The sequence below is a fragment of the Nyctibius grandis genome, chromosome 31 (genome assembly GCF_013368605.1).
Source record: "Nyctibius grandis isolate bNycGra1 chromosome 31, bNycGra1.pri, whole genome shotgun sequence".
Lineage (NCBI taxonomy): Eukaryota > Metazoa > Chordata > Aves > Nyctibiiformes > Nyctibiidae > Nyctibius > Nyctibius grandis.
The window spans coordinates 2,145,297-2,161,202 of NC_090688.1; the positions used below are offsets into that span (position 1 = coordinate 2,145,297).

A 15,906-nucleotide genomic window follows, 5' to 3' on the forward strand; every position below is an offset into this window, starting at 1 on the left:
TCGGAAGGGCGAAGCCCCGCCCACTTCCCCCGCCCGCGCGGCGGAGGTCACCCGCGGTCGTTGCCCCGGCGCGGGGCCGCGCTCGGAGGCTCCGGCAGCCGCTGAGCAGCGATCGTCGGCCCCGGGCCGAGCCCCGCGGCCCTTCCGAGCACACCGCGGCTCCCGCAGGCTGAGCGCAGGACGGGCTGAGGCAGCGCAGGCGGCGGGAGAGGCGTAAGTCCCCTCACGAGTCACCCCAAAAGCGGTGAGCGCGGCTGCACCTCAGAAATCACAGAATCACAGAGTGGTTTGGGTTGGGAGGGACCTCAAAGACCATCCAGTTCCAACCCCGCCCTGCCACGGGCAGGGACACCTTCCACCAGACCAGGTTGCTCCAAGCCCCATCCAACCTGGCCTTGAACACTGCCAGGGAGGGGGCAGCCACAGCTTCTCTGGGCACCCTGGGCCAGGGTCTCACCACCCTCACAGCAAAGAATTTCTTCCTAAGATCTCCTCTCAATCTCCCCTCTTTCAGTTTAAAACCGTTCCCCCTCATCCTGTCACTCCATGCCCTTGTCAAAAGCCCCTCTCCCGCTTTCCTGTAGCCCCTTCAGGCACTGGAAGGTGCTAGAAGGTCTCCCCGGAGCCTTCTCTTCTCCAGGCTGAACAGCCCCAACTCTCTCAGCCTGTCTCCAGAGCAGAGGGGCTCCAGCCCTCTGAGCATCTCCGTGGCCTCCTCTGGACTCTCTCCAACAGCTCCATGTCCTTCATGAAGCAGCTGGAAGCATGAGGTGTTTCCGTGTGCAGCACGCAGCTGTGCGGTTTTCTCCACCGAGCACAGAGAAATACAAGCGAGAGGAAGATAAACGGTGCAATGGTTGCTCGCAGCTGAGGTGCTGCAGCAGAGGAGAAGGCTGGTCCTGACAAAAAAACAGCCCCACGCTGTTGTTTTCCAGTCAGCAGGAGTGAAGGAAACGGGCTGGATCTGTGCTGAACAGCGTTACAGGCACAAGCATTGGGCGGTTCTGGCCGTGGTGGCAGCAGGCACATTGTTACCAGACCTGAGGCAGAACCGGTGGTCTGGTGGCAGCTCCACCATCTCCTGCCCTCGCTGGGTCTTACTTACCTAAACTGAAGTCCAGTGGCACATTTTTATATTTTTTTTAAAGGTTATGATCAGGTAGATCATCTAACTGTTCTCAGTTGTTTCTAGCTGATAAAGTTGCACAAAAGCCAGAATTTTGTTTATCCTGTTAACAAACAGCTGTATCCGTCAGATGAATTATTGCTGCTATTTTGCTAGGGCAGACCAAGAATTCCTAAACATTGAGGTTTTCCCTGCAAATTCCCCCCCCCGCCACCACCGCCCAGAGATATTCCCCACTCCCACGGGATGGGAAGGGAACGGTTCATGCCGTTTAGTTGATGAGCAAACCTAAGGAATATGTGATGAGAGAAGTTCAGGGCTGCAGCTGGAGCAGCAGCAGGTGCAGAGGACAGAACAGCGCTGAGAATATTGCAGCTGCAAAACAGCAGCAGCACAGTGAGATGGTGAGCACCAACTCAGCCCCGGGAGCCCTGCACTGTGCTGTCTGCAGGTCCAGGCACCCCCAAGTTCTTGCCTTGTTGGCTATTTGCCATCTCTTGCAGCCTGAGCCTTCCCTTGCAGCTCCACTGCACTCCCCTCCCTGTCCCAGCTATCTCGTCTGCTCCTCTCTGCAGCCTGTCCAAATCCCTTGCGTGGCTCTGTTTGGATTCACATGGCAAATTTATTCTGAAGAGCAAGGCTACAAACAAAAGTTGGAGAGATCTATAAACTCAGCAGACCACTAACACTCTTTCCCCAGTCATGCCTTGGTCGTTAGCCAGTACCTGCTGTGCTGGCAAGGGGCACATACTTCTCAGCGAACCAAGAAAAGATTCAGTGGCATAACCCAAAGGTTAACTGAAGTAGCAAGAGTAACCAGTTCTATTTTTGGCAATGCCCTGAGCCAACAAATTACCTTGGGCAAGCTGCTTTTTTTGTGCTCCCAGTGTCCTTGTCTATCAAACTGGGGTTGCATCACTGCAAAGGTAGATACCGTGGTGTTTGCAAAACTCCCATCGGTTCTGGGACCAAAGAGGACCATCATTACTGGTGAAGGACCAGACCAGAGCAAAGAGAAGTGCAGATGGTCCTCAGGCAACTCTGCCACAGGGAGGAGAGGGACCGTTCTCGCGGCCTGTGGGGGATCAGCTTATACCTTGGCGTAACTATGAGAACCATAATTATTGATCGGTGGTAGCACAGCCCAGCCCTTGATAAACAAACGTGGAGCTGTTATGCTTGAACTAGTAAATGCACCGGAGTGACTGCGCCAAGTATCACCTTCGCTGGCTCTATATTTACTAGCAATTAACTCAAGTGGAGTTCCAGGGTTCTCACTTTCTGAGGCACCAAAAGCAGAGAGGCCCAAGGAGCTCCAGGAAACATTAACACAGTCCAGAATCGCTCGCCTGGGGTGGATTTTAGCAATAGCTGGCTAGGCCAAGAGAGACTGGGAAGTCTTTGCAGGTATCAGTTGTTCCAATCAACGGCTCGTGATTGATCTTACTGAATTTTCATGCCATGAAAATTGCAGCCAGTGTGAATTATATGTATTGGCATGTGGGAAAAGAAAAAAGGGGGGGAAAAAAGCATTAAATACATGTCTTAGTCGTGCATTTGTTGGCTACAGGGAGGAGAGAGGCAAGTGAAGAACAGTCTAATAGTGTCTACTGTCTGCATAGATCCTTTCACCCTCTGGGACTCCAAAGGGGATAAAGGGCAGTTCGCATCTGACACCAATCGACGCAGCTCTGCAGAAGCAGCCGTGCGCTGCGGTGCGTTTCGTGCCAAGATCAACATCCAAAGCAAAGCTTTTTACAGTAAAGGAGCAGATAAGCAAGCGTAATGCCTTGGGGTTTGGCTCTGGAAAGCAGACCTAACAACTGAAATGCGCTGTGTAAATGGTCAGCCAGCCCACGTTAGAGTGTTCATATAGATTATCCAAATAAAATAAGTTGTCAAATACTGGTATAAAGTTATAACTGTAGTTTGACACAGGTTTGAAAAGCTGTCACATCTGCTGCCCTTAGAAAAGGCAGGTCACGAAGTGTGAGAGCTGGGGAAAGAGTTCTTGTTACAGAGTCTGACTGTGGACCAAGCTCCAGAAGATACCAGGCAAATACGGAGTATTCAAGAAATGCTAAAAACCCTTCCCCTTTGAAGATGCTTTTCCATTACAGAGTCACTCTTAACAATCAAAGTTTCACATTACCTTTAAATTGTGCTTGTGACACAAGATTGTGAGAGAGGGGGGCATGTTGGTGAGTTATGTTGATAACACAGGCTTGATCTCGAAGGGAGGACCAAAAACTCCATAGAATCCATTTTGTTCCTGTTGGTAAATTTTATGGTGAGGATACCCAGATATTGCAGCAGGCTGAAAATGCAGATACATGCGTGATTTTGATAAAACCTCCAGTTAACAGTCTGCTTGGATCACTTACAGTAGGACAGCAGCATCTTGGTTGTCTATGCCTGGGACATTACAGCTTGTTGACTACTGCGATATGTCACCTTCTCCTGAGTGCAGACACACTCCTGGAGGTATTTAAAAGACGTGTAGATGTGGTGCTTAGGGACATGATTTAGTGGTGGACTTGGTAGTGTGAGGTTAACAGTTGGATTCTATGATCTTAAGGGTCTTTTCCAGCCTAAATGATTCTCTGATGCCTGATATTTCTACCCTACCTTGACATTTGCAGGTGTTTAACGTGCTGCAGCAGAAGACTAAGGTGGAGGAAGATGCCATCGAGGACAGAGGCATCCCTCACAAGACAAGAGCAGTAGGGTAAGTGCCTTGACAAGGCCCGGGATAAATGCAGATTGGGGTCATGGTAGTTTAGGTTTGTGTGTGTCAAATCACCCACTTGTGGTTAGAAATGCTGGTGTACAGACAGCACACTTCTTCCTGACAGGGGTTGGTTTGTCGGTGAGGCACAGGCTGGCTGCTGCCGAGAGCTGTGTTCTTCTTCATCTTGGCCGCAGGTTTCCTGTGATCTACAGAACATCACACCGCTTTCTGGTGAAACACAAGAAATACCATTTGCAAGTTCTTTCCTACCTCAAGTAAAGAATCATCTCTTCATACAGCTGTGGACACAGGGTGGAAATAAGTTTCTTCTTCGGCTTAATCATTCCCCATGTGGAACAAGTCATATCTGCCCGCCTAAATGACCCAAGACAGTTTACACAACTTTTTGCTTTTATCCCCCTTCCTGCCCAGCCCTGGCACTGGATCTGTGAGCTATTCTGGGCTAGCATTCCTCTGGTAACACTCACAAATTTCCAACTCCAGAGTCACTGGCAGCAAGTGACTCAACCCGAGATGTAGTTGCACTTCAGGACATTGACTTGAAAGATAACGGGGTGCAGGGGGGCAATACACTATTTCAGCAATTTCCACATGAAGCTCAACAAGAGGAGAATGAATGCACTGAGAAAATATGCTGCTAAACACGCGGTCACAAGGAAGGAAGGGAGACAGAAGAGTCTGTTTATAGCGTAGTCATTTCTAAACTTAAACAGGTCATGTTATCTTTCCCACCAAGGACTTGCAACATCTTTCTGGTCATGTGAAAGGGTCTACAGCAAATAGCTGTAGGTCTCTGGGAAAAAAAACAACGAACCAAAACCCAAAAAACACCCCCGCACCCCCCAAAAAAAGACACACACGCACTAAAATCCCACACCAGATTAAGCTGTAGATCCATATCCAACTCTCAGCTGTCACAAATCAGCATAGCTTCAACAAAGCCAAGGAGTCTTCACCAGAACACACCAGCTGATAACTGGCCTCTGTCTGCAATAACATGACTCTTCTGCAGTTTTGTTCTCATAAATAAAACTGGAGCAAAAAGTATTTGCCCTGTCTGTCATCGGCACAAACACCTTTTATTTTCTTTAATACTTGTTAAAACCCACACACGAGTGGATTTTGAAACAACACAGTATAGGCAAAGGCTGTCCACTGCTCTATGCAACATACAAAGTGTAGTATGATGTGAAAGGCAGTGGAGAATTACACTTTCTAGCCTATGTAATAATTTAGCTTGATGCTAGATATCACAGCTCTTCGGAGGTCTTGCCTATATCCTCTGAACATTAAAGCTAAAACCAAATTGCAATGCTATTTATGCCCACAGCTAATTCCACTTTTGCAAAAGAATTTGATGGAAAGCCGTTTGCTCCAAAATGCGATGCATACAGAAGTTACATATAGAGGAGGGGAGTTGTTTCCAGCACGCTGCTCAGAAAAACAAACCAGCTGTGTCTCCAGAACTTCAATAAACACAAGGATCACATCTTTTCTCTCGCTGCTGTAGGACAAGAACAGCGGGCTTGCTTCCCCATTCCCAAGCCAAGGGTCTTTGTTGCAATGGTGTTGCAATGTTTACCAGGCAGGTCTAGCCCAAAGCAGAACAAGGCTGGGTCCTGTCTGTCCTCCCCATTCAAACTGTGTTGTAACCAGGAAGGGGATGAATGTGTAACCAGAGTAAGAGGCAGCAGCAGGGAAACATGCTCTATCTCTTGATTGCACAGAATCCAGATACCATTCTGTGTGCTGTGAGACAACACAAGCAGAGAAGTTGCTGCTGATGGTTGAGTGTAGTTGGAGTGCGGTGCAAGGCCTATGCACCTGTAATTCAGTCTGAAATGTTAATAATCCACAGAGCTACTTAGTATTTTTCTGTGTTTTCTAAACATAAACTCACTGTAGTAAAAAAGTTACAGAACTTTAAAATGCTCACAGTCATGAGCATGTTCCCGAAACAAGCTGAACTTTTCTGTTTAATATTTAGGTTCCAAACTTCCACAAGACTTCAACTTTTTGTCCCAGTTCAGTATGGAAGAAGTGACCTGAAACATTGAAAACATTCACAAGATAGGCAGGTCCTCCTTGGCCTCACCCCTAGCAGATATCATTGCTGATAATCTCGAGGAACCTCCTGGACTGCTTGTGCCCTGCTGTGCTGTCCCTCCAGCAGCTCTCAGGACAGCTGGAGTCCCCCATGAGGAGCAGTACCTGTGAACATGAGGCTGCTCCTACCTGTCTGTAGAGGTCCTCAGCCACTTGTTCCTCCTGGTTCCTCCTGGTCAGACAACCTGTAACAAACACCTACTACAATGCCACCCTTAGCTGTCTCCTCTTTAATCCTCACCCATCCCCAGGTGAGCTCCTTCCTGAAGAGCCTGTTTCCCCCTTGTTGCAGCACTCTGGTCATGGGATCCATCCCACCACATCTCCATGATCCCAAGCAGATGGAAGCCCTGCAGCTGCACGCAGGTCTCCAACCCCTCACGTTTATTCCCCATGCCACTAGCATGATTGCACAGGCATCTCAGAGAGGCAGCCCAGCACGTTGACTTCCTAGAAATGGTTTTGGAGATTTCTCCATGACGGTGCCTTAGAGCACTTCTTTGCTCACATGCAAGTGCTGAAGGTGATGCCGCTTCAACTGTTTTCTTCATTTTGTGATCCCACCACATCACCCAGGCCCTTTGCTTGTTGACCCTGCCCCTCACTCCCTCCCAGGCTGCTGGTTACTCTGTCCCTCCCCATCATTCTTAGTGCCTGTGATTGTCTGGGAAACGGGGGGAGACTTACTTAAACTCACTGCACTAGAAAAGAAGTTCAGCATTGTACAGAACTTCCACTGAAACCTTATGCCAGGGCTATTCAGTCATTGAGAGTTTAATTACACTGACATTGTCTCCATAAAAAGTGCTGTTGACATAAGCTATGTTTATTTAGTTATATCAATATGATTATCTTTGATTACATCCAAGTTGTGGACACATCCTCCTCTAGCTTCTGTGAGCTGAGGAGGCTGCAGCTCCCTGCAGGGAGTGGCACACAAAACCCCACGTACACTGTCTTTTCCATGACTGTACCCAGTGTTTTTTGCAGAATTTCCAGACAGCTGTGGCCAAACCAAACAGGTAACACTCCAGATAAATGCTTAGTCCTTTAATTCTGCTGAAAGGAAATTTCCAGGGTGAGGGGGAAGAGAGCATTTGAGTTTCTAGCTATGCTAAAAACTTGTTACGGGGAAGACACAAGGTTGAGAAGAGTAACATCTTCAAAGTCCACCTCCTCAAAACGGTGAGCTCGAAGCCTTTTCCAGGGACTGTTGTGATACTTGCTGCCACCCAAGGGAGACAGAAGAAAGGGCAAGGGAGGGGCTGAATGCCCTTTTTCTTTCTCTCATCTTCAGCACTCACCTGTTTGCTTTCAGGCTGGGCAGGGCTGGAAGGAACACAGAGCTCTGGTATGCTGTCAGGACAGGACAGAGCATTCTGTAACGCTGGAGCAGCAGCAGCCTGGATTTCATTTTCGTGGTGAAGAGACGCGTGGGCAGAGGAGGACGTGTGCCACGGTGCCACTGGGAAATTCCAGCACGGCCTTGGCACAACCACACTCAACACATTTATCCTCTTAAGCCCAGCCAAAAGCACTGAAGGGAGCTGTTGTCTGACCAGCAGCAAATTCAGAGAAGTATGATGCAGAAGACAACACTCCTGGGGCCGTGGTTGGAGCAGGCTCTCACCCAGCATTATCGATACACTACGGTGCTCGAGGGATGCGGCAGATCCACGCAGGAAAAGCCATCGCTTCGGTTTGCTTCAGACCCTCTGAAGATGTTTCCTCAGGAGCAGTGGGTACGGAGATTTATTCTATTCTCTGGAGCAACTACCTGCCTACAAAACCAGAACCTATCCCATCTGCATCACAATTTAAAATCATTGGGAAATTAAATTTTATCACTGATATATTAAAAGAAAATCCATTATTGCAGTTTAGACAATCTTAGCTCGCATGGGATGATGCTGTTTATAATGGGGCAGACGGACACAGGACCAGTTCAGGCTCCTTAGAGTTTGCACCAGATACACTGGGATCACTCATCAGTAAAAAACAGCACGGACAGAGGGGGGAACCAGACACAGAAAGCTTTCAGGTGGGAAAGTGCTGTGTGGGTTGGTACCTGTATAACAATAGGGATTCTCCCCATTAAAACGGGCTGAACACAAGCAAACTTGTTTTTTTTTTAAGCAAAAAACCCCAAAGGCAATTTTGTGTTTTGGCTTGGTTTTAATCCTCTAGGAATGTTTTAATTTTTTCAGTAGAACCATTCAAGGGAATAACTTAAGGTTTCAAAATGTATTTTTCACGGATAAACATGAAATTTCAAAGGATCCCACTACCTTTGCAGGGCATTTGCTTCCATCAAAAGACTAATTTTTGTCAAAATCTCCCTGTAGTGAAATCAAGTCAAACGGATCCTTTGAGCGGGATTGGATTGCAGCTGAATTCCAGTTTGCTTTGAGGAACGTGCCCTCCTGTGGGTATGTGTTACAGCTGCAGCAAACGTGCTCCTTGGTGAGCAGACTTAATTTCTTTTTCTTCACCAGCTCCTTCCCCCAGACCCACCCCGATACTGTACAGGCTGAGAGAGATGAGATCTGCCTTATGCAACCAGTTGCAAGAAAGAAGGAAAAATTAATTCCAGTGATCAGCTTGACACAAGAGGTCACAGACAGGTATTAAATATATTTGTATTATCTGTATTAAAGATAACAGCCCTGTAATTTACTCCCTAGGTTCCCAGAAGGGAACTGGCCAACTTTGAAGGTTTGTAGGACTTTATCAAAGGTGCTATCAAGAATTTCAGGGTACAAGAAGACAGGGAAACTCTGCTGTGGGTTTCATACAATAATTGACACTTTGGAAAGAATGAGAGCACATCCGAATGTGTTTCCCATTTCTTTTGCAGACATGCAGGTGCCGTGCAGTGGAGAATCGTGCCCTAAAAACTACACTGATAACAGATCTGCAACAACATGTTACAGGTGAGACTTCACTTCACTTCAGAAGTGAAATCCACTTCTGAAGGATTTCATTAAGCTCGTAGTAAATTTGAGTGATGACTCAAAATAAACACGATGCAATTCAATATGGCCAAATGCAAAGTACGGTGCTTAAGCAGGAATAAGTGACCACAGTATTGCAGGATCAAAAATAACTATTTACACAGCGCTTCTGTAGGAAAGGCTTAATTTTCTTACAGAAAAAACAGGGGGTTGTTTAACTTAGAAAACAAGAGACTGAGGGGAGAAATCAGAGCAAGCTTCAGATACATCTGAAGGTGCTATTAAGGGAAAAATATTAATCTGGTCTCCACTTGCCATGGTGAAGGTGGATGTTTATGTGCATTAAATAAGTTCCCCAAAACTACTCTATCTCTCTTTTCTATTTTACTGGTATTAAGCAATGACACCCTCACCTAAAAGTTATCTTTTTACATATCCTTGGCTTAGGGGTCTACAACCCATTAAGAGAGCGACTTACTTTTCTTTGGAGCTTCTCAAAAATCTCACCCGGCATGTCCTTGGTGCTCAGACACACAACTGTGAATTTTTCCAGTGTAACTCTGGTAGTAACCGACCAAAAGCAGCTACACCAGCCCCAAATCTGCAGACAGACCAAATGCTAACTGGCAAGTCCAGTCTCTCCAATTTATATTGCCTCACTCAGCCACTTTCTCTCCGTCTCTCTCTTTTCCATTAACTCCTTTCCTGATAATTTAGGTAAGAAAACTAATAATCCTGCGGCGTGTGGAGCTGGCTGTGTTATTGGAGTCTCCATGGGTACAAATTCCACACACTTCCTTGGCTTAAGCTGGGACATACTTTTCAGAAAACGTTACAGGAAAAATACATCATAAAAGCTTTTTATTGCATGTCAGGGAGATGATCGTTGAAATCTTGAAATGAAGATCTTTCAGAGCAATTGTGATGATTCTGCTGGGTTTAACTGTGGGAAAAAAAAACAAGAACCCCACAAACTAAAGTATTCTGTGAAGCTTTATAAAAAATGCTGCTTTCCTTGGCAGCACCTGGCTTCCAAAACCATAGAGAAGAACTGAGACCAACGTAATCCTGTGATTAAAGCAAGTGTCTCAGCTACCTCAGACCTACCGGTCATTTTAAACTTAAGAGAATTGCCCAGGATATAGGACTGGGTTAACTCTGGGATCAGGCCAGAAAAACCTCTTAGAATTTGAACAACGGAACCATGTTAACTTTCAGATATGTCTAAATTTGTCACCTATTACAAATGCAAGATGAAAAAGAGCAGCGTCAGTGTTTCCTTTACTGTCTCTTAGGGACAGATGCGAAACTCAGCCTGCAGGAAATGCCAAAAAACAAGAGAATTTGGCCATTCTTTGCAAAAAGATGGGGACAAGATGGCTCAGCATGAGCTGGGGTCCTTGCAACTACTTAATATTAATTTCCAAGGAAGTTGCTTTAACTACCTGGAAAAGTTGGTACATGCTGGTTTGTTTTTATAGGAATCTGTCTCCAGAGGAGCATCCCAACCCCGCGGGGGCAGAATTTGTGATGTCCACTACAAAAACCCCTTGTTTTCCTCCCCAAATGAAGGAATAAAGGCCATCCTTATGGATAGATTTTAGTCTGCATGCGTTTAGGACACCTGCCACCACCTTGCTGGCGAGGCCGGGTGGTCATGTCCAGACTGGAAACGTAAGCCTAAGGCTACACATCCCCTTCTTCACCCAGCATGATTTTTCAAGTCTCTCCTGGTCGCTCAGGGAAGAGACTTCAAGGCAACTCCACCTGAAATCCGCTGAGTTTTCAGCCCGAACCGCTTTCAGGAGGGCCGGGGATGTCCGTGCTGGCTAACACCAGTTCTCACCGCAGGGGTAGCTGCTGCTTTTGCAATTCTCTGCAACCAGAAACTATAGTTTCGGCTTCATCTTCTCTCCGCTACCAACATAAAACCATCAGTTACATCTGCATGCTGTGTGGGTTTCCCACGGGGCGGTACCCCAAAGCCTTGTCAGGCTACACATGTGCAAATATATGTTATATATCTGTGGGGTGGCTGGGTGCTGCACGGCCGAGCGTGGGTGCTGGGAGCCGTTCCCGAGGTGCCGGCAGCCGGCAGATGCCCACTCCGCACGGAACTCGCCAGAAACCGCGTTTGCTGCTGCTGCAGCCCTTTTATTGCTAAAATTTGCACCCAACCAGCACCCCCGACCCCTCTTTTGCCATCAGCTCCCCCACTTTCCCCCCCAGTTTGGCTGGTGGTGACTTCACGGCCGGTCGCTATGGAAACGGTTTGATGTCATGGGGAACTGGGAGAGCTCAGGTAGGGAGAAACCAGCGGCAACTGGGAGAAACGACGAGCCTGCCCGTGTGCGCACTGGGTTGGTGCTGTTGGAGCCAACGGGAACTAATTAATATTATTTGATATTTAATAAAGATTTAAGAAATATTTAATAAATATTTTAAAATATTTAATAAATATTTAATAATTAATATTAACATTTAATAGTGTAAAAATTAACTTTTTTAATTCAATACCGAAGCGGCCGCTGCCTTGTGCCCACCCGCGCCCCGTCTCACGCCCCCCCCCGCGGCCCCGCCCCGTCCCACGGCGGCCCCTCGCCTCCCTCCCCCCCCCCCGCACTCCGCCCCACGCTGAAGCGCCAAAGCGCGCGCCAACTCTCCGCCACGCCCCCTCCCCGCCACCATTGGTCCAATCCCCGCCGCGTCCCGCCCTCTCAGCGACAGACAGCCGCGGTCACCAATGGACAGCGGCGCCCGGCGGCGGAGTGGGCGGGGTTGGGCGGTGACGTGCGAGGAGAGGGTAGCAACAGTTGCCTCGAGACCCGGCGCCAGGCGCCATAGTGACCGTAGCCCTGGAGACTGTTACTTGCCAACGGGAGCAACGCGCGGCCCCGGCGGCCGGAGCCCAGCGCAGCCCGCGGCGCCCGGCGGGGAGGGCAGGTGAGCGGGGAGGGGGGGACCGGCCGCGGGGGTCCCGCCCGCTGAGGGGGCCCGCGGTGGGGTGGATAGGGAGGGGGGGGGGGGCTGAGGCTCTTCGCGGTCTCCGCGGGGGTCGGTGAGGCGGGGACACTCCCCCACCCCGTCCCGGTTCTCCGCCCCGTCCCGGCCGCAGGCTTCGCTCCTCGGAACGTTTCGCCGGGGTCCGCCGCCCCGCGGTGCCGCCGGGGGCTGAGGGCGCTCCCCGCGCCGGCCCCGGAAAGTTGGGAGCGGCGGAGGCGACACTTCCCCCCCCTTCCCCCGCCCGCCCTCTGCTGCTGCTGCCCGGGGACACCGCCCGGAGCGCCGCGGGCCCCGCTCCGCGCCCTGCCCGGGGAACGGGAGCCCGAACCGCCCTCTGGCATCCGGCGTGGCGGTGCCCGTGGCGGCCCCGGCGCGGCGGGGGGGGTCACACACACACCGCATCCCTCCGGCGGGGCAGCGGGCAGCAGCTCCCGCGGTCACCAACTTCTCCTCGGCTGCTGCAGACCCCGGCGGGCTCCGTCCCCCCCCCAGGCCTGCGAGTGCCTGGTGAGAGCTGGGACGAGGGGACACGGGCCAGCCAGCCCCTCTGCCCTCCTTTTTAGCAGCTCGCATGCCTTGTTCCGTCTCCGTTTTACCCCGGCTACTCCTCTTAGTCTTACTCGGGGTGATTTTAACTCCAGCTCATCCCTTTAGTTTGCCAGCGCTCTGAAATCCCAGCGCTTCCTTTCTTGTTGGTCTTAGAAACGAACGAAAATTGCACTAAGACCTATTTTTAAGCATCTGCCGTCTATTCTGGACTTGGTTTCTCCTGTTTGTTTTGAAGAAAGTATGTTGTGAAACAAGACTCATCTCCTGTTAAAGCAGCATTTTGTGTATGTGCCTATTTCAAGGGTGAGTTCCTGCAGTCTGATTAAATCTTTCCATTCTTTGACTTAGACACTACTCTAAAGTCTTTTTATTTGTTTGTTTTGCTGTTGAAAGAAGCAAATCTTACTAATTAAAGAGTAAAGTGGAATAAATAATTTGTAAAAACTTACTTTATGTTTTTGGGCTTGGAATATCCTTGAACGGACCATGCTCAGCTTCAGATTCATTTGTTAGCCAAGGCTTTTTTCAGCCGCTTCTGTCCAAACTTTTCAACTCTCCATCTCACTTATAAATCATTTGAGAACAGAGAGTAATTGCTTAAAAGAAAAAAAGAAAAAAAATCAGTCTCAAAATAGAAGCCTTAAGCTCCCAAAGGCTGCGGTTCCTTCTTTGCCTCTGCTGTTTGACTTTCTGCGTGAGTTTGCGTGCAGTTTAAGATGAATTCAGTCTTCTCTCAGGTTTTATTTTAAAGTTGTATGTCTAGTGGAAGGCAGTATGGAAGGGAAGGCATCCTCGAAGGCTCTCCCGTGGTTACCGATTTCAAGGTGGGTTGAATCAGCCGTTGAAGGTATCTGATGAAGGAATGTAGGATGAGCCAAGCTGGATGTTTGACTTCTAGATGGCTGAAGTCAGGTGAGGGGGAAAAACCACCCTTGTAGGACCAAACTCTGGGTATTGGATATCTGACAGCGGGACTGGGATGCGGCGGCTCCATTAGCAACGCTCATTGTTTCATTTTAAAAATCTTAGTTCATATTTTAAAACCCCAACACATCCCACTGGTTCTTTACCTCGCAATATTTCTCTCCCAAGGGACATGGAATTGATTTGAATTTTGTGGGATGTTCTGCATTTGCCTTTCGGCGTATACAGATGTGGGCGTGCTCTGGTTTTATTTTTTTGTTTTAAGCCTTTAGCGTTCATGTTCTCAAAGCTGTTCCAGTAAGGGTGAGGTACTTACTTACCTTTTCAACTGGAATCTGCGTTCTCAGGTAACTGCAGGATCTTGGCCTTAAGGGTGAAAGTGCACACGAAAGGAAGCAAAGGGGCTGACAACGGGAATTTCTTTGTCCCCCACTTGCTTTTTGCAAAACGGGAATGATCCCAACGCATTCCTGGATGCTGATAAGAGCATCCACTGCTACGGAGCAATGCAAGAGCCAGGTCCGTCAGACATGGGGCTTCCACAGACAGTCCCTGCTTTGCATTTCCCTGCTGTGCCATTTGCATCTCATGAATTCCTCTCATAGTACCGTGTCCCCATCCTGGGGTGCTGCGTGCCAGCTCTATTTGCTGTGGAAGGGTCTGAGCGCGTGTGAAATCCCAACGCTGTGCTACAGCCACCGGAGAGGGTGGAAGATGTGCAGGCAACGCGCTGGGTGCTGTGGTCATGGCCCAGTGCAGCAAATTCTCCCGTAGCATCAGATCTGCCTTCTCAAACAGCACTTGGCAGGTTTGGCGTGTAAATTTGCAGGTTTGGCGTGTAAATTTGCAGGTTTGGCGTGTAAATTTGCAGGTTTGGTGTATAAATTTGCAGGTTTGGCGTATAAATGGAGGCCCGTGTTCATCAAGGGGCTTGGCAGTATGTGTCCCGTTGAGACCCCCACAGCAAGGGTGGGAGGGAGGGATGGGATCACCCATCTCAAGGCTTCAGGCTGAGTGTGGTCTAGAGAGAGTCGCCGTTAAATCGTGTGTTACGTACGTGAAGGTACGTTAGAAATACACTTTCTGTATCCTTTTGCATGTGTAAATCTGAAATGGTAATTTAAGGCCGTGATCGTTGAAGACAGGAGCAGCCCGTGCCTCCGAGGACCACAACTGATGTCCTGTGTCCTGGCCATTTGTTGGGGTAAATTCTCCAGTTGAGAGCATTCGTTGCCACTAAAAGTCACCTCTGTACTTGTTACTCTCTTTCCCAAAACTCCTTCAGCGCTGCCATAAACGTAAAGCTTCAGTCAGTGGTTAATAACTGGAGCTTTTCCTAGCTCGATCGCAGTAAAATAGCTGGCGCCAGTCATTGTCTTTAAATAGTCTCACGCTTGTAACACCTCAGAGCATTGACAGCTGTTATGTTTAACCACAACATGTTTTCCCTTTTAATACAGGCCTGTAAACAGTTTTTAACATATTCTAGCACATTTCCCTCGTTCAGTTTTAGAGCTAAAAGCAGAGTCACAGCACAGGGAGGGCGATGCTGATTCAACGGGCGTATCTTACCGCTCCTCTTCGCAGCCAAAGTTTCTGCTGGAGGCTGCTGAGTTATATTTAAACCAAGTTTCCCCCTCTTTCCCCTCCCTCGAAACAAATACCAGCGCAGTTAACGTCTGGATGGTGGCCAGCTGGAGCAAAAGTGCTGCCCGACCGGCGTGCCAGGGCTTGCCGGGGGTGCACCGAACCTCCCCGTGTGTCAGCGCGTGGAGATCCGGGATTATGTTTCTGATATTTGAAACGTGTGCGAGGTTTCTTTCTGTAATCTGGGCTTTGAGACTCTTTTGTCTTATTGGGACTGGCAGTTCTTTATTCCTGTGTTCAAACATTCAGAAATCCACCTTATTGTCTAAGAATGTGCTGGCTTCCTCACGTTAGGCTGTTCCCGTCTAAGTAGCAGATGAACTAATTATGCCATAAATACATAAATAGACAACAAAACATTTCTTCAGCGCAAGCCACGCACCCATTAATACACCGAACAAAGAGGAATCTTTTCATATGGGGCCCTACCTATGGAAAATCAACTTTTCTTAACACAGAAAGCACGGAGGCAATTATTGCAGTGCCCATCAGTACACAAAGAGTTTCCAGTTGGGGGGAAAGCGAAGGGAAAAATAAAACAAACCAAAAAACCACCCCACCTTCAGCTTTGGGTCATGTTTTGCATTTCACCCAGACTAGAAAGGTTTAAATTTGTGTAATTCAGCAGATTTGTGAAAACAATATTTAGTGATGCGTAGACATGTGATTTCATGTCACTGAATGGGAGCCTCTTCCTCTGCTGATGATATTCTTACGACACTGGGGGGTTAAGCAGTATCTATCCAGCACTGAATTTACAAGGAGTGTTTTAAATTGCAACAGAAGCAAGAGTCTTCCCAAACAGAACTTTATAAACTGTTTTGGTTTTTGTTGATCTGGTGTTA

At 48.5% G+C, this 15,906-nt stretch overlaps 1 protein-coding gene and 1 long non-coding RNA gene across 4 annotated transcripts in view; both read left to right on the plus strand.

The window, feature by feature from the left end:
* The first annotated feature begins 80 nt into the window (after positions 1–80).
* LOC137674762 (uncharacterized) lies at positions 81–10,532 on the plus strand. Of its 2 annotated transcripts, XR_011049857.1 has the most exons (6): positions 81–213; positions 3,769–3,854; positions 7,303–7,726; positions 8,480–8,608; positions 8,842–8,917; positions 10,420–10,532. It is a non-coding gene; the product is annotated as an uncharacterized lncRNA (long non-coding RNA). The 2 variants fall into 2 exon arrangements; XR_011049858.1 differs by lacking the exon at positions 7,303–7,726.
* A 1,265-nt stretch (positions 10,533–11,797) lies between these two features.
* Positions 11,798–15,906, plus strand: part of RFX2 (regulatory factor X2) — a 61,529-nt gene continuing 57,420 nt past the window's right edge. The window contains exon 1 of one of the 2 annotated variants that reach the window (XM_068420447.1): positions 11,798–11,881. The gene's annotated coding sequence lies outside the window, so the exon portion shown is untranslated. The remainder of the gene's footprint in view (positions 11,882–15,906) is intronic. The other variant, XM_068420448.1, reaches the window with a different exon arrangement.